Source organism: Leuciscus leuciscus (assembly GCF_965113295.1).
Source record: "Leuciscus leuciscus genome assembly, contig: SUPER_11_unloc_1, whole genome shotgun sequence".
In the NCBI taxonomy this organism is placed as follows: domain Eukaryota; kingdom Metazoa; phylum Chordata; class Actinopteri; order Cypriniformes; family Leuciscidae; genus Leuciscus; species Leuciscus leuciscus.
In genome coordinates this window covers 144,342-164,161 of record NW_028118546.1, presented here as the reverse complement: position 1 = coordinate 164,161, position 19,820 = coordinate 144,342, and the positions used below count along the sequence as shown (strand labels likewise).

The 19,820-nt window shown below is 37.5% G+C and overlaps 1 long non-coding RNA gene across 1 annotated transcript; it reads right to left on the bottom strand.

Annotated features, from left to right (window-relative positions):
• Window positions 1–2,136: 2,136 nt before the first annotated feature.
• Window positions 2,137–3,881, bottom strand: LOC309510036. The gene is made up of 4 exons (XR_014210152.1): window positions 3,820–3,881; window positions 3,626–3,744; window positions 2,451–2,579; window positions 2,137–2,363 (listed from the first exon to the last, which is right to left on the bottom strand). It is a non-coding gene; the product is annotated as an uncharacterized lncRNA (long non-coding RNA).
• Window positions 3,882–19,820: the final 15,939 nt, after the last annotated feature.

Genomic DNA, 19,820 nt, shown 5'->3' with positions numbered 1-19,820 from the left:
ATGCGTGCGTACATGTGTGTGCGCGTGTGTGTTTGTGTGTGTGTGTCTGTGCATGTGGATTTGTATGTGTGTGTCTGTGCGTGTGGATGTCAGTGTGTGTGCATGCTTGCGTTTGTTTGTATTCCTGCATGTGTGTGTGTGACAGTATCATCCTAAACCAGCAACCCTTCGCTCAACACCACCATCTACAGGCCGATGAGTGTACAGTCACTAAATGTGCACATAAATGAATTTATTTTATACCCCCCCATGGATGAAATTCTACGAAACTTAGCAGAGGATACCCCCAGAGGATGTCAAGTTAATCATACGCATGAAATATGGTGCAGTTCTGAACATCTCCACTGAAGATAGGGGCGATTAAAGCAGAATAATATTGCATTTTCATTTTTTATGGGAGGGGCGCAAATCACAAATGAGTGATTATGGGATAGGTTGATGTGGGCCCTTAAGACCAACATACCATAAAAATGTCTTCATCCTCGGTGCCACGGTTCAGGTAGTTATTTAGGAAAAACTGCATTTTTTGGGTTTGGGGGGGCCCAGCGCGGGGGGGGAGTGGCCCCCGGGGACCAAACGAAATTTTTCCGTAAAAGTCTAGTGGGGCTACATGCCCACCAAATTTCATGTTCCCCAGTGTTTCGGTGTCCCTGGTATCGTTGACGAAAAATTCAGTAGATAAAAAAAACAACAAAAAAAAACCTTGACAATCCCTATATGACCGCTTTCGCTAGCTACGCTAGCGGCGGTCATAATTATAGTACAATTAGAGAAAAAAACTATCCAGCTAATATTTACCTTTAGAAGAAATGCAATCACATATGAATCCTTTTCTTCATTTCCCAGAAAGCCCAACTTTGCTTTGAACAGCTCATGAAATCTATAACAGAAACAGTAAAGTGAGATCAGGAACGACTCAGAGAGGAATACAGTGATCTATATTGTCTAATGACAGGCTCACCTTTGATGGTAGATTTGTGGATACTCTCTCAATATTTGCTGAGATCTGAAGTAAATGAATTGACACGAATCACCCTTATTTATTCCAGACCAATACCAACAGAAAATAAAAGGATCTCTAACTGTGAAAGCTGATCTGAGGTCAGCAGTGGTTTCAGAGCTTCTAGAAGTTTCTGTAGATTGAACAGGCCAACATTAGCCTGAGCTCCTATACTGTACCGGCCCTCGTCATCAGACGTGTTGGGGACAAAATCTATACAGAGGAAACAATGCAGTAGCAATAACACACATTTAACAATACAATTATTATATGTTATTATTATGGCTGTCTGTTTCACTTTAACTTATTAGAATATAATGAAGTAAAATAAAACAAGTAATGGATTAAAAAAAGTATGCAATTAATCATGCCCCTCAACCCATGTATACTGTATATACTGTAAGTATTTACAAAATTTATAGTAGATCTAAAGTAGCTTACATTTCATACAATGTTCCACTTTTGCAGTATTATATATATGTATATATGTATGCGTGTGTGTGTGTTCTCGTATATGGTTTAGGAGGACACAAATGTGTATAATGACAACGTAAACATCTTCACACTTCCTGTGTCCTCATAGGTTTAGGGGTAGGGTTAATATACAGAGTCCCTGTGTGTGTGTGTGTGTGTGTGTGTGTGTGTGTGTGTGTGTGTGTGTGTGTGTGTGTGTGTGTGTGTGTGTGTGTGTGTGTGTGTGTGTGTGTGTGTGTGTGTGTGTACCTGAGGGCTTCACTGCACAGGAACTCCCTCACAGAGGAGCGAATCACAGCCCGTCCATCACCAGACCTGCACACAAAACATCATGTACAGTAAACAGTATAACCATTACACTCCTGCCAGACAGAGAATCACACACTATGAGTCATAATGTAAGATCATTTACAACTAAATATATCTCAGAATTACTTAAAAAGCATATCAAAAATATTGAGCAGCAGAAACTGATATTCACCTTGAGTACGGTGTCTTTCCTGAGCCTTTCAACTGGACTTCCCATCTTTCACCCTTTCTGGATAAAAGAGAGATTGTATACCGCTCTAACGGTTAACACTTGTCAGTTCTAAACTGAGAGATGTCATTGTTCAGACGCATGTTTAAGCATTAAACGAGAAATAGATTAAAAAATGCCAGAATCATCTATTTGCTGAAAAACCAGTAAGTATAGATCACACTTTCCATTCTTTAATCTTAAACAACATTATGGGAAAGTTGACATGCATTACAACAGAAAAGTCACATCTGACAATAACAACTGATGATTTGTGTTGAACGCTGATGGAAAAGGATGATTTTACCTGTTTGTGTATTCACCCAACATATGTGCTCTTCCATCCCCCAGCTGTCCGGCCCAATAACCAAACTATAATAATAATAACACATGGTTGACATGTTTGCTCTGGTTGTCTTACGCCATCGCTGTCGGGTTTGAAGTGACGGTCAGTTTTACCTGATGGCCCCCGTATCTGTGTGCCAGTGGAACAGAGCCAGGAAACAGTTTCCCACCACTGACACAACGGACAAACTCTTCATTCTGAATCACAGACTCATTCAGATCCAAAATATTCCTCAACACATCCTGAAATACACAAAAGAGCCTGAATATATGCAGAAACAACATTTACACAAAAGTACTGTGGTGGTACCATGGTCCAGTTTGGTTTTAAAGCAGTTTTCTCAGACTGTGATCCTCAGACCACTGGTGGTTCTGTAAAGAGTCCAAGTGGCCCACGAGTTCATTAGCTGATTAAAAGCTTTATGACTGAATCAATTAATAAAAGTATAACTGACAAAAAAAAAAAAAAAAAATGAATTAACTGAATTTATTAACTCAATACAATAAATGAACTGTTTGTGACTAAATAAATGTATGATAAAGTGTTTCTATTGGTATGTAAGTGTTTGGTCCAATTTTGAAGCTAGCATTATATAATATCTATATATATAATAGAGTATAATAGCTAAAAAATAATTTGCCCACAACCTAAAGTAGACATTTATTTGAGGAGTTGGGTGGTTCAAATTTATTTATTTTTTTAAGTGATCTGCTTCACCCTTGTAAAAAATAAGTGTTAAAAATAAAAATGGAAAACTATGTTTCTTTTAAAAAACAGTTATTGCAGATAATACAAAATTAATGAAATAAAAAGCCACTTAACGAGTATACTTTCATGACCGTTTCTTAACAAACTATAATAAATGTTCATTTAATTTCAGTTAACATGATGCAATTAAGTGTCCGAAACATTATATTCAGTTTGCACCAAAGTATATTCTTTTAAAGTAGCCTATATTATTTTCATATAATTTCTCTTTTTAAAAGTATGATGAAGTGTACTTCTTTGTAACAACAGCCTGAATAAGTTCAAAATTATGCTGACGACGACAATGTTATTGGTGGTGATGATGATGATTAATTTATTACTATTTTAAAATGTGGACAAGTAAAATGATAAAGAATGGGTGGGTGTGACCAAACTTTTGACTGGTGGTTAGATGGCACTAGCTCCATTGTATTTTTCTGTTTCATAAATTATACACAGTTACTGCAACAATATCCCCAGGTTTGACTGCAGTGAAGCACAAGTTCTCTGTAAATGATGATGAGTGGATGGGTTTATTGACCTGTGACACAGCAGCCAGTGTCAGGGGCTCTTTCAGAGGAGAGGGCTGAGACTCTGAAAACACACTTCTCTTCACAGTACGAATAACATTACCATCAACCTCATCAAGAGGCAGAGCATCTGTAAAACACACAGAAGTGATTAAAACATATCAACGTGTAAAATAGCATGTTGGCACTCATATCTGTATCTTACCTAGTAGTTTATGTGATAATGCCAGTGGTATTTCTCCAGTGTTTCACGTTGCTATAAAAGTGACTCTTATCGAACTCTCTTTCATTACAACTTTCATTCTCACAGAATTCTTGTTCGTCCCTAAATGTAGCGATGGCGACGGCCGATAAAAATAAAAATAACGTGAAACCATGTTTTGTCATTACATCAAACTCACAGGCATATTTTTTTAACTATATATGTCCTGTACTTCCTTACATCACGTAACTAGAGGAAAACATCAGAACTGTCACACAAACAATCCTTCAATATTCCACCAGAGGGCGCTCATCGGCTCAAAAACCCGAATGCTCCATTTATGCAATATCCGGGACTTTTTTGTCTTTTTGGAAATGTATGCGCGTTATAAACCATAACCGATTAAATCTATTAATTGTATGGGTTTAGAAGCTGTCGTACTTTCTCACTATAATGATTAAATAAGCGTCTCTAGCCAATGATCAGAGACAACTGTGATTGGTCAACCTCCAATCTGTACTGTAACAAGTAACAAGTAACAGGTACCATGTGTATGGAAGCTTATGGGTAGCAATATTCAATTTGAAATGCAATATGTAAAATGGCAATGCATTTCTGTATTTAAATTTAAATTTCCCCATACATTTGTGCAACGTTTGGTGCAAAATGAAAATGAAAATTCAATTATATAATTTACATTTGCCATTTCATACAATAGTTTTAATATGTAAATTGAATACATATTTTAACACTTTATAAGTTGCAAAATTTAAATAAAAATGTATTACAGAAATGATTAGATATGTTTAACATGTTCATGCAAAAACTGTGGCAAAATTGTAATTTAAATAAAAAAATTTCTTCATTGCATTTACACTCACATTTAAGACACTTGCGATTTCCAAGCGCCACCTACTGACAGAAAGTGAATTTGCGTTTTCATTCAGTCCGTCTGCTGTTTTTGTTTTGTGCAGGTGTCTTCTAGCATAATTTCACAAAACAAAAGTCAGACCATTTTGTTTTTGCTTTAAATCTTGAAATTATACAATCTAATTTAAATAAAAAATTAATTATCATGCTACATGTGTGTAGCCTCTTTGTTTGCATCATGATTACATTTCAAATGGCTGGCAACAGATGTTATAGAGCAAATAAACAACAAATAAATTTGCTTAAAGGAAAAAATCGGCTATCGGAATTGGCCAATTTGCTTGAAAAAAATTGTTATCAGCAATAGAAAATCATAATCGGGCCTCCCTAATAATAAAAAAATAAAAAAATAAAACATTATTAACAGTCTTTTCACTGTTTTCACAGTTTTATTTTTCTAGTTTTATTAATTTGTAGTTTGTATGGTTAATATTAATGTAGGCTTATTGTCAGCGCACTAAGGTTTAAAAAAGGTAATTGGTATTATCAATGCTTATTGAGTCAATGTTTATTTTCTGTCACCCTCCAGAATGTCTGTTGCAAGCCAACCGTACAGCCGACCTGCTTTCACCCGGCTCATCTGAGTGGACAACCGCACAAACCGCCGCACAAAAACATGAAGTGTCCACAGATAAAGTTAAGATTGGGTCTTTCTAAACAACCACCATCAGTGCCCTCACTAATGTTGAGAGAACCTTTATGGCTCCAGTGGACGGTGACACCCAACTGTTTGAAACGGGTGTGGTTCATATTATTAAAAATTACATATTGTCCATGAAATTTGCGTGTACTTTTCTTGGTCCTGCATCCAAAAAATGCAAAACTGCTCCCTTTGAGTTGCCAGAGGAGGTAGAAAGCAGAAATGGCAAAAACAGTATATATCTCCCTGAAAGGACAAATTGAAAAAGTGAGTAAATTCATCTATCTATCCTCTCAAAAATAGTATAAATTTAAGATAATCTCAGTCATAATTTTTATAGCTTTTGCATGAATAAGTGAAAGGTGACTACAGCTTTTAATACATACAGGTTGAATTATGATAATGTTTTGTGTAAAGACACATTTTATTCAGATTCACTGCCAATGTTGCACCCACTCCCTACTGCTCCAACACTCAACAATGGGCAAGCAATTCAAAGCTGCACACTACAGCCGTAACAACACATTTAAGCGTAACAACACACTTAAGCTTAACATACACCAACAAGAGCAACACTCCAAGTCTGGTAACACAACAGTCTCAGGCCACATTTACACATAGCCGGGTATTTAGAGAAACGAATATTTCTCCCCCTCCGTTTTCAAAAATAACATCGTGCACGCAATATCGTTTTCAAAAAAAGTTGTCGTTTACATCAACCCGCATAAATACAAAGGGGCGGCAGTGTAAGGAGAAGGATAAAGCCATGCAAGCCAATCAGAATCCTCAAAATCGACAACGACAAATAGCACGAGCGACTTCCTGTTCCTTTCAAAACAATAGACATGGCGCGAGGTTCGTTCGTGTGGACAGACAGCGAAGCAAATGCAAACAGGCCAAAAGCGTTTTCACAAAAGTAAAAATGAGTACCACTTTAACAGCATCCATGATCAAATAGTAGCCAAACAAACTCATAGACAGTATGGAACAAACTCTGAACATAGGGCGCTCACATGACGTAAGCATTTTCTGGCACATATTGTGACGTTTGAGAACCTAAAACCCCGTTTCTCCCAGTTGACACGGCAACACATAACCGGCGTTTTCAGAAATCTCCACTTTGGCCGGAGTTTTTAGAAATAATCGTTCTCTGGGATAAAAACTGTGTTTTCGTGTAAATGACAGGCCAAAACGCAGGGAAATATCTGCGTTTTCCCATCGTGTAAACGGGGCCTCAGGCTCTTGGGAGAAGAAACCTCTCCCAGTCCCAGTCCCAGTCCCAGTCCCAGTCCCAGTCCCAGTCCCAGTCCCAGTCCCAGTCTCTCTCTCTCCCCCCCCCCCCCCCGGCTCTGCTTAAATACTGGATCCTCTTGCCATTGATGAGGAACAGCTGGTAGGTCCCATCACCTAGATTAGGACAGGGAGGAGCACAAGAAATTGGACAAAAAAAAACAAAAAAAAAACCTTTTAATATATGTCCAAATAGAAACTGTTATTTAAAATGGTAATAATATATCACAATACTGTAGTTTATAGCCTAGGCTACTATATTTTAATCAAATAAATGCAGGCTGGGGGAGCAGCGCAAGAGACTTATTTCAAAAACATTAAAAAAATCCACCTGACACACACACACAAGTTTCAAGTTTTGAAAAATACAACAACAAACAGTAATATTGTAAAGTATAATAACAATTGAATTTATAATTAGCCTATATAGGATTATGTAATGGTTCACAAAATTCACGGTTCAATCACTGTCTGTTGTTGCATTGAGACTCTGGTAGGGCTTTATTTTGAAATTCTCGTCAGCAAAATAGAGGGAAAACAAACAATATTGACAATATTGTTTATAAAATGTTACTCACCATGTTCATTTATGGTAAATCTGACTGTTCCGTTGCGTTCGCACCACATACTTGATAATCGTGCTGTAAACATTGCCTACGCCAATAGCAGGCGCTTATAATCGTGACGTGCGCCAATGGCAGCTGCAAAGGAGAAGCAATATGGGAAATACCGACTGTTTTAAGGAATAAACGCAGAATTTTTGGTTCTTGTCGTGTTTAACACAATCTACACTCGATCGCGCGAGGATATCCATCGTGAAAAATCGCAGCTTGAATTTTTTTTTAGTTACCATCGAAGTGAAAGACAGGTCCTTTCTGTGGTATAAATACAACGTACAACAAAACTACAACTCCCAGCAGGCCGTTGGGTCCATTGGCTGCGCGCGCACACACGCTCAATAAATCAATGAATGACACTTACCCATTAGAAAACGCAAATGCATACGTCCTGGGACGGTAACACCAGTCAAATTAAATCATTCAAGGAAAATACATCTTTGAAGTGCCAATAATATATTTTCACTGCATTTACAATTGCAGAAATAAAGCTATGAGATCGTTATTACAATTAGAAATCAGAAAAAAAAAAAAAAAAAAAAAAAAAAAAAAAAAATTTTTTTTTTTTTTTTTATATATGTCCAAATAGAAAACTGTTATTTAAAATGGTAATAATACATCACAATACTGTAGTTTATAGCCTAGGCTACTATATTTTAATCAAATAAATGCAGGCTGGGGGAGCAGTGCAAGAGACTTATTTCAAAAACATTAAAAAAATCCACCTGACACACACACAAGTTTCAAGTTTTGAAAAATACAACAACAAACAGTACTTTTGAACGGTACAGTTGGTTTCATTACAACATTTACACTACATTTATTCATTTAACATAACCTTTATTGACTTAGAAAATGAAGAAAATGACAGGCTAATTAATATGTTATATGAATTTGTGTTTCAATATGTGGCATCGTCAGGTTTTCATACCTCAAATTAAAACCCAGTGATGTCTAATGGTAACAAAATAAAAACGAAACTAAGATTATGCCCTGTATCATGAAGAAAACATAGGTTTATTTTGTGTTACATGACACCTATTGGTGTTGCCTATATGAACAGTGCTAATTCAGGTTAAGAATACACTGTGACAGAGGCAAAACAATTTATTAAAATAATAATAACAACAATAACAATAATGATTATGACGACGCATGCAAAACAGAGAGAAAAGACTCAATTCTATTCGAATAATTACACAATACCACTGTTACGTTCCCAATTCATTTTCTAGGGGCAAAAGGGAAAGTAGCTTTAAAGCAAAAATGAACAGCGACAAAGAAAAGTTAACCTATCTGAGTCCCAGCACACAATACACAAAGTAAGATTTCCAATACATTTATTTACAATAAGTGATAAATACAGTGCAAAAAGAATCCTAAACAAACAGCTCCAAAAGAAAAAGAAATGAAGCCTGTTCTTCAGGAGCAGGTAAAGCCAAAACAAACAAAAGATCTCACTACCCGGTAGAAGGAACACCTAATTGACCTACAACAATCAACACAAATAAACAACAGAACTCTTACCTTACTTCCTAACTAACAAAAAACAGGAGAAAATGAGAAAAGAAAAATGGCACCCACTCCCTACTGCTCCAACACTCAACAATGGGCAAGCAATTCAAAGCTGCACACTACAGCCGTAACAACACATTTAAGCGTAACAACACACTTAAGCTTAACATACACCAACAAGAGCAACACTCCAAGTCTGGTAACACAACAGTCTCAGGCCACATTTACACATAGCCGGGTATTTAGAGAAACGAATATTTCTCCCCCTCCGTTTTCAAAAATAACATCGTGCACGCAATATCGTTTTCAAAAAAAGTTGTCGTTTACATCAACCCGCATAAATACAAAGGGGCGGCAGTGTAAGGAGAAGGATAAAGCCATGCAAGCCAATCAGAATCCTCAAAATCGACAACGACGAATAGCACGAGCGACTTCCTGTTCCTTTCAAAACAATAGACATGGCGCGAGGTTCGTTCGTGTGGACAGACAGCGCGGCAAATGCAAACAGGCCAAAAGCGTTTTCACAAAAGTAAAAATGAGTACCACTTTAACAGCATCCATGATCAAATAGTAGCCAAACAAACTCATAGACAGTATGGAACAAACTCTGAACATAGGGCGCTCACATGACGTAAGCATTTTCTGGCGCATAATGTGACGTTTGAGAACCTAAAACCCCGTTTCTCCCAGTTGACACGGCAACACATAACCGGCGTTTTCAGAAATCTCCACTTTGGCCGGAGTTTTTAGAAATAATCGTTCTCTGGGATAAAAACTGCGTTTTCGTGTAAATGACAGGCCAAAACGCAGGGAAATATCTGCGTTTTCCCATCGTGTAAACGGGGCCTCAGGCTCTTGGGAGAAGAAACCTCTCCCAGTCCCAGTCCCAGTCCCAGTCCCAGTCCCAGTGCCAGTCCCAGTCCCAGTCCCAGTCCCAGTCCCAGTCCCAGTCCCAGTCTCTCTCTCTCCCCCCCGGCTCTGCTTAAATACTGGATCCTCTTGCCATTGATGAGGAACAGCTGGTAGGTCCCATCACCTAGATTAGGACAGGGAGGAGCACAAGAAATTGGACAAAAAAAAAAAAAAAAAAAACCTTTTAATATATGTCCAAATAGAAACTGTTATTTAAAATGGTAATAATATATCACAATACTGTAGTTTATAGCCTAGGCTACTATATTTTAATCAAATAAATGCAGGCTGGGGGAGCAGCGCAAGAGACTTATTTCAAAAACATTTAAAAAATCCACCTGACACACACACACAAGTTTCAAGTTTTGAAAAATACAACAACAAACAGTAATATTGTAAAGTATAATAACAATTGAATTTATAATTAGCCTATATAGGATTATGTAATGGTTCACAAAATTCACGGTTCAATCACTGTCTGTTGTTGCATTGAGACTCTGGTAGGGCTTTATTTTGAAATTCTCGTCAGCAAAATAGAGGGAAAACAAACAATATTGACAATATTGTTTATAAAATGTTACTCACCATGTTCATTTATGGTAAATCTGACTGTTCCGTTGCGTTCGCACCACATACTTGATAATCGTGCTGTAAACATTGCCTACGCCAATAGCAGGCGCTTATAATTGTGACGTGCGCCAATGGCAGCTGCAAAGGAGAAGCAATATGGGAAATACCGACTGTTTTAAGGAATAAACGCAGAATTTTTGGTTCTTGTCGTGTTTAACACAATCTACACTCGATCGCGCGAGGATATCCATCGTGAAAAATCGCAGCTTGAATTTTTTTTTAGTTACCATCGAAGTGAAAGACAGGTCCTTTCTGTGGTATAAATACAACGTACAACAAAACTACAACTCCCAGCAGGCAATTGGGTCCATTGGCTGCGCGCGCACACACACTCAATAAATCAATGAATGACACTTACCCATTAGAAAACGCAAATGCATACGTCCTGGGACGGTAACACCAGTCAAATTAAATCATTCAAGGAAAATACATCTTTGAAGTGCCAATAATATATTTTCACTGCATTTACAATTGCAGAAATAAAGCTATGAGATCGTTATTACAATTAGAAATCAGAAAAAAAAAAAAAAAAAAAAAAATTTTTTTTTTTTTTTTTTTATATATGTCCAAATAGAAAACTGTTATTTAAAATGGTAATAATACATCACAATACTGTAGTTTATAGCCTAGGCTACTATATTTTAATCAAATAAATGCAGGCTGGGGGAGCAGTGCAAGAGACTTATTTCAAAAACATTAAAAAAATCCACCTGACACACACACACACAAGTTTCAAGTTTTGAAAAATACAACAACAAACAGTACTTTTGAACGCTACAGTTGGTTTCATTACAACATTTACACTACATTTATTCATTTAACATAACCTTTATTGACTTAGAAAATGAAGAAAATGACAGGCTAATTAATATGTTATATGAATTTGTGTTTCAATATGTGGCATCGTCAGGTTTTCATACCTCAAATTAAAACCCAGTGATGTCTAATGGTAACAAAATAAAAACGAAACTAAGATTATGCCCTGTATCATGAAGAAAACATAGGTTTATTTTGTGTTACATGACACCTATTGGTGTTGCCTATATGAACAGTGCTAATTCAGGTTAAGAATACACTGTGACAGAGGCAAAACAATTTATTAAAATAATAATAACAACAATAACAATAATGATTATGACGACGCATGCAAAACAGAGAGAAAAGACTCAATTCTATTCGAATAATTACACAATACCACTGTTACGTTCCCAATTCATTTTCTAGGGGCAAAAGGGAAAGTAGCTTTAAAGCTAAAATGAACAGCGACAAAGAAAAGTTAACCTATCTGAGTCCCAGCACACAATACACAAAGTAAGATTTCCAATACATTTATTTCCAATAAGTGATAAATACAGTGCAAAAAGAATCCTAAACAAACAGCTCCAAAAGAAAAAGAAATGAAGCCTGTTCTTCAGGAGCAGGTAAAGCCAAAACAAACAAAAGATCTCACTACCCGGTAGAAGGAACACCTAATTGACCTACAACAATCAACACAAATAAACAACAGAACTCTTACCTTACTTCCTAACTAACAAAAAACAGGAGAAAATGAGAAAAGAAAAATGGCACCCACTCCCTACTGCTCCAACACTCAACAATGGGCAAGCAATTCAAAGCTGCACACTACAGCCGTAACAACACATTTAAGCGTAACAACACACTTAAGCTTAACATACACCAACAAGAGCAACACTCCAAGTCTGGTAACACAACAGTCTCAGGCCACATTTACACATAGCCGGGTATTTAGAGAAACGAATATTTCTCCCCCTCCGTTTTCAAAAATAACATCGTGCACGCAATATCGTTTTCAAAAAAAGTTGTCGTTTACATCAACCCGCATAAATACAAAGGGGCGGCAGTGTAAGGAGAAGGATAAAGCCATGCAAGCCAATCAGAATCCTCAAAATCGACAACGACGAATAGCACGAGCGACTTCCTGTTCCTTTCAAAACAATAGACATGGCGCGAGGTTCGTTCGTGTGGACAGACAGCGCGGCAAATGCAAACAGGCCAAAAGCGTTTTCACAAAAGTAAAAATGAGTACCACTTTAACAGCATCCATGATCAAATAGTAGCCAAACAAACTCATAGACAGTATGGAACAAACTCTGAACATAGGGCGCTCACATGACGTAAGCATTTTCTGGCGCATAATGTGACGTTTGAGAACCTAAAACCCCGTTTCTCCCAGTTGACACGGCAACACATAACCGGCGTTTTCAGAAATCTCCACTTTGGCCGGAGTTTTTAGAAATAATCGTTCTCTGGGATAAAAACTGCGTTTTCGTGTAAATGACAGGCCAAAACGCAGGGAAATATCTGCGTTTTCCCATCGTGTAAACGGGGCCTCAGGCTCTTGGGAGAAGAAACCTCTCCCAGTCCCAGTCCCAGTCCCAGTCCCAGTCCCAGTCCCAGTCCCAGTCCCAGTCCCAGTCCCAGTCCCAGTCCCAGTCTCTCTCTCTCCCCCCCGGCTCTGCTTAAATACTGGATCCTCTTGCCATTGATGAGGAACAGCTGGTAGGTCCCATCACCTAGATTAGGACAGGGAGGAGCACAAGAAATTGGACAAAAAAAAAAAAAAAAAAAACCTTTTAATATATGTCCAAATAGAAACTGTTATTTAAAATGGTAATAATATATCACAATACTGTAGTTTATAGCCTAGGCTACTATATTTTAATCAAATAAATGCAGGCTGGGGGAGCAGCGCAAGAGACTTATTTCAAAAACATTTAAAAAATCCACCTGACACACACACACAAGTTTCAAGTTTTGAAAAATACAACAACAAACAGTAATATTGTAAAGTATAATAACAATTGAATTTATAATTAGCCTATATAGGATTATGTAATGGTTCACAAAATTCACGGTTCAATCACTGTCTGTTGTTGCATTGAGACTCTGGTAGGGCTTTATTTTGAAATTCTCGTCAGCAAAATAGAGGGAAAACAAACAATATTGACAATATTGTTTATAAAATGTTACTCACCATGTTCATTTATGGTAAATCTGACTGTTCCGTTGCGTTCGCACCACATACTTGATAATCGTGCTGTAAACATTGCCTACGCCAATAGCAGGCGCTTATAATTGTGACGTGCGCCAATGGCAGCTGCAAAGGAGAAGCAATATGGGAAATACCGACTGTTTTAAGGAATAAACGCAGAATTTTTGGTTCTTGTCGTGTTTAACACAATCTACACTCGATCGCGCGAGGATATCCATCGTGAAAAATCGCAGCTTGAATTTTTTTTTAGTTACCATCGAAGTGAAAGACAGGTCCTTTCTGTGGTATAAATACAACGTACAACAAAACTACAACTCCCAGCAGGCAATTGGGTCCATTGGCTGCGCGCGCACACACACTCAATAAATCAATGAATGACACTTACCCATTAGAAAACGCAAATGCATACGTCCTGGGACGGTAACACCAGTCAAATTAAATCATTCAAGGAAAATACATCTTTGAAGTGCCAATAATATATTTTCACTGCATTTACAATTGCAGAAATAAAGCTATGAGATCGTTATTACAATTAGAAATCAGAAAAAAAAAAAAAAAAAAAAAAAAATTTTTTTTTTTTTTTTTATATATGTCCAAATAGAAAACTGTTATTTAAAATGGTAATAATACATCACAATACTGTAGTTTATAGCCTAGGCTACTATATTTTAATCAAATAAATGCAGGCTGGGGGAGCAGTGCAAGAGACTTATTTCAAAAACATTAAAAAAATCCACCTGACACACACACACACAAGTTTCAAGTTTTGAAAAATACAACAACAAACAGTACTTTTGAACGCTACAGTTGGTTTCATTACAACATTTACACTACATTTATTCATTTAACATAACCTTTATTGACTTAGAAAATGAAGAAAATGACAGGCTAATTAATATGTTATATGAATTTGTGTTTCAATATGTGGCATCGTCAGGTTTTCATACCTCAAATTAAAACCCAGTGATGTCTAATGGTAACAAAATAAAAACGAAACTAAGATTATGCCCTGTATCATGAAGAAAACATAGGTTTATTTTGTGTTACATGACACCTATTGGTGTTGCCTATATGAACAGTGCTAATTCAGGTTAAGAATACACTGTGACAGAGGCAAAACAATTTATTAAAATAATAATAACAACAATAACAATAATGATTATGACGACGCATGCAAAACAGAGAGAAAAGACTCAATTCTATTCGAATAATTACACAATACCACTGTTACGTTCCCAATTCATTTTCTAGGGGCAAAAGGGAAAGTAGCTTTAAAGCTAAAATGAACAGCGACAAAGAAAAGTTAACCTATCTGAGTCCCAGCACACAATACACAAAGTAAGATTTCCAATACATTTATTTCCAATAAGTGATAAATACAGTGCAAAAAGAATCCTAAACAAACAGCTCCAAAAGAAAAAGAAATGAAGCCTGTTCTTCAGGAGCAGGTAAAGCCAAAACAAACAAAAGATCTCACTACCCGGTAGAAGGAACACCTAATTGACCTACAACAATCAACACAAATAAACAACAGAACTCTTACCTTACTTCCTAACTAACAAAAAACAGGAGAAAATGAGAAAAGAAAAATGGCACCCACTCCCTACTGCTCCAACACTCAACAATGGGCAAGCAATTCAAAGCTGCACACTACAGCCGTAACAACACATTTAAGCGTAACAACACACTTAAGCTTAACATACACCAACAAGAGCAACACTCCAAGTCTGGTAACACAACAGTCTCAGGCCACATTTACACATAGCCGGGTATTTAGAGAAACGAATATTTCTCCCCCTCCGTTTTCAAAAATAACATCGTGCACGCAATATCGTTTTCAAAAAAAGTTGTCGTTTACATCAACCCGCATAAATACAAAGGGGCGGCAGTGTAAGGAGAAGGATAAAGCCATGCAAGCCAATCAGAATCCTCAAAATCGACAACGACGAATAGCACGAGCGACTTCCTGTTCCTTTCAAAACAATAGACATGGCGCGAGGTTCGTTCGTGTGGACAGACAGCGCGGCAAATGCAAACAGGCCAAAAGCGTTTTCACAAAAGTAAAAATGAGTACCACTTTAACAGCATCCATGATCAAATAGTAGCCAAACAAACTCATAGACAGTATGGAACAAACTCTGAACATAGGGCGCTCACATGACGTAAGCATTTTCTGGCGCATAATGTGACGTTTGAGAACCTAAAACCCCGTTTCTCCCAGTTGACACGGCAACACATAACCGGCGTTTTCAGAAATCTCCACTTTGGCCGGAGTTTTTAGAAATAATCGTTCTCTGGGATAAAAACTGCGTTTTCGTGTAAATGACAGGCCAAAACGCAGGGAAATATCTGCGTTTTCCCATCGTGTAAACGGGGCCTCAGGCTCTTGGGAGAAGAAACCTCTCCCAGTCCCAGTCCCAGTCCCAGTCCCAGTCCCAGTCCCAGTCCCAGTCCCAGTCCCAGTCCCAGTCCCAGTCCCAGTCCCAGTCTCTCTCTCTCCCCCCCGGCTCTGCTTAAATACTGGATCCTCTTGCCATTGATGAGGAACAGCTGGTAGGTCCCATCACCTAGATTAGGACAGGGAGGAGCACAAGAAATTGGACAAAAAAACCCAAAAAAAAAAACCTTTTAATATATGTCCAAATAGAAACTGTTATTTAAAATGGTAATAATATATCACAATACTGTAGTTTATAGCCTAGGCTACTATATTTTAATCAAATAAATGCAGGCTGGGGGAGCAGCGCAAGAGACTTATTTCAAAAACATTAAAAAAATCCACCTGACACACACACACAAGTTTCAAGTTTTGAAAAATACAACAACAAACAGTAATATTGTAAAGTATAATAACAATTGAATTTATAATTAGCCTATATAGGATTATGTAATGGTTCACAAAATTCACGGTTCAATCACTGTCTGTTGTTGCATTGAGACTCTGGTAGGGCTTTATTTTGAAATTCTCGTCAGCAAAATAGAGGGAAAACAAACAATATTGACAATATTGTTTATAAAATGTTACTCACCATGTTCATTTATGGTAAATCTGACTGTTCCGTTGCGTTCGCACCACATACTTGATAATCGTGCTGTAAACATTGCCTACGCCAATAGCAGGCGCTTATAATCGTGACGTGCGCCAATGGCAGCTGCAAAGGAGAAGCAATATGGGAAATACCGACTGTTTTAAGGAATAAACGCAGAATTTTTGGTTCTTGTCGTGTTTAACACAATCTACACTCGATCGCGCGAGGATATCCATCGTGAAAAATCGCAGCTTGAATTTTTTTTTAGTTACCATCGAAGTGAAAGACAGGTCCTTTCTGTGGTTTAAATACAACGTACAACAAAACTACAACAAAACTACAACTCCCAGCAGGCCGTTGGGTCCATTGGCTGCGCGCGCACACACACTCAATAAATCAATCAATGACACTTACCCATTAGAAAACGCAAATGCATACGTCCCAGGACGGTAACACCAGTCAAATTAAATCATTCAAGGAAAATACATCTTTGCAGTGCATACACAGAAGTGCCAATAATATATTTTCACTGCATTTACAATTGCAGAAATAAAGCTATGAGATCGTTATTACAATTAGAAATCAGAAAAAAAAAAAAAAAAAAAAAAATTTTTTTTTTTTTTTTTTATATATGTCCAAATAGAAAACTGTTATTTAAAATGGTAATAATACATCACAATACTGTAGTTTATAGCCTAGGCTACTATATTTTAATCAAATAAATGCAGGCTGGGGGAGCAGTGCAAGAGACTTATTTCAAAAACATTAAAAAAATCCACCTGACACACACACACACACACAAGTTTCAAGTTTTGAAAAATACAACAACAAACAGTACTTTTGAACGGTACAGTTGGTTTCATTACAACATTTACACTACATTTATTCATTTAACATAACCTTTATTGACTTAGAAAATGAAGAAAATGACAGGCTAATTAATATGTTATATGAATTTGTGTTTCAATATGTGGCATCGTCAGGTTTTCATACCTCAAATTAAAACCCAGTGATGTCTAATGGTAACAAAATAAAAACGAAACTAAGATTATGCCCTGTATCATGAAGAAAACATAGGTTTATTTTGTGTTACATGACACCTATTGGTGTTGCCTATATGAACAGTGCTAATTCAGGTTAAGAATACACTGTGACAGAGGCAAAACAATTTATTAAAATAATAATAACAACAATAACAATAATGATTATGACGACGCATGCAAAACAGAGAGAAAAGACTCAATTCTATTCGAATAATTACACAATACCACTGTTACGTTCCCAATTCATTTTCTAGGGGCAAAAGGGAAAGTAGCTTTAAAGCTAAAATGAACAGCGACAAAGAAAAGTTAACCTATCTGAGTCCCAGCACACAATACACAAAGTAAGATTTCCAATACATTTATTTACAATAAGTGATAAATACAGTGCAAAAAGAATCCTAAACAAACAGCTCCAAAAGAAAAAGAAATGAAGCCTGTTCTTCAGGAGCAGGTAAAGCCAAAACAAACAAAAGATCTCACTACCCGGTAGAAGGAACACCTAATTGACCTACAACAATCAACACAAATAAACAACAGAACTCTTACCTTACTTCCTAACTAACAAAAAACAGGAGAAAATGAGAAAAGAAAAATGGCACCCACTCCCTACTGCTCCAACACTCAACAATGGGCAAGCAATTCAAAGCTGCACACTACAGCCGTAACAACACATTTAAGCGTAACAACACACTTAAGCTTAACATACACCAACAAGAGCAACACTCCAAGTCTGGTAACACAACAGTCTCAGGCCACATTTACACATAGCCGGGTATTTAGAGAAACGAATATTTCTCCCCCTCCGTTTTCAAAAATAACATCGTGCACGCAATATCGTTTTCAAAAAAAGTTGTCGTTTACATCAACCCGCATAAATACAAAGGGGCGGCAGTGTAAGGAGAAGGATAAAGCCATGCAAGCCAATCAGAATCCTCAAAATCGACAACGACGAATAGCACGAGCGACTTCCTGTTCCTTTCAAAACAATAGACATGGCGCGAGGTTCGTTCGTGTGGACAGACAGCGCGGCAAATGCAAACAGGCCAAAAGCGTTTTCACAAAAGTAAAAATGAGTACCACTTTAACAGCATCCATGATCAAATAGTAGCCAAACAAACTCATAGACAGTATGGAACAAACTCTGAACATAGGGCGCTCACATGACGTAAGCATTTTCTGGCGCATAATGTGACGTTTGAGAACCTAAAACCCCGTTTCTCCCAGTTGACACGGCAACACATAACCGGCGTTTTCAGAAATCTCCACTTTGGCCGGAGTTTTTAGAAATAATCGTTCTCTGGGATAAAAACTGCGTTTTCGTGTAAATGACAGGCCAAAACGCAGGGAAATATCTGCGTTTTCCCATCGTGTAAACGGGGCCTCAGGCTCTTGGGAGAAGAAACCTCTCCCAGTCCCAGTCCCAGTCCCAGTCCCAGTCCCAGTCCCAGTCCCAGTCCCAGTCCCAGTCCCAGTCCCAGTCTCTCTCTCTCCCCCCCGGCTCTGCTTAAATACTGGATCCTCTTGCCATTGATGAGGAACAGCTGGTAGGTCCCATCACCTAGATTAGGACAGGGAGGAGCACAAGAAATTGGACAAAAAAAAACAAAAAAAAAACCTTTTAATATATGTCCAAATAGAAACTGTTATTTAAAATGGTAATAATATATCACAATACTGTAGTTTATAGCCTAGGCTACTATATTTTAATCAAATAAATGCAGGCTGGGGGAGCAGCGCAAGAGACTTATTTCAAAAACATTAAAAAAATCCACCTGACACACACACACAAGTTTCAAGTTTTGAAAAATACAACAACAAACAGTAATATTGTAAAGTATAATAACAATTGAATTTATAATTAGCCTATATAGGATTATGTAATGGTTCACAAAATTCACGGTTCAATCACTGTCTGTTGTTGCATTGAGACTCTGGTAGGGCTTTATTTTGAAATTCTCGTCAGCAAAATAGAGGGAAAACAAACAATATTGACAATATTGTTTATAAAATGTTACTCACCATGTTCATTTATGGTAAATCTGACTGTTCCGTTGCGTTCGCACCACATACTTGATAATCGTGCTGTAAACATTGCCTACGCCAATAGCAGGCGCTTATAATTGTGACGTGCGCCAATGGCAGCTGCAAAGGAGAAGCAATATGGGAAATACCGACTGTTTTAAGGAATAAACGCAGAATTTTTGGTTCTTGTCGTGTTTAACACAATCTACACTCGATCGCGCGAGGATATCCATCGTGAAAAATCGCAGCTTGAATTTTTTTTTAGTTACCATCGAAGTGAAAGACAGGTCCTTTCTGTGGTATAAATACAACGTACAACAAAACTACAACTCCCAGCAGGCAATTGGGTCCATTGGCTGCGCG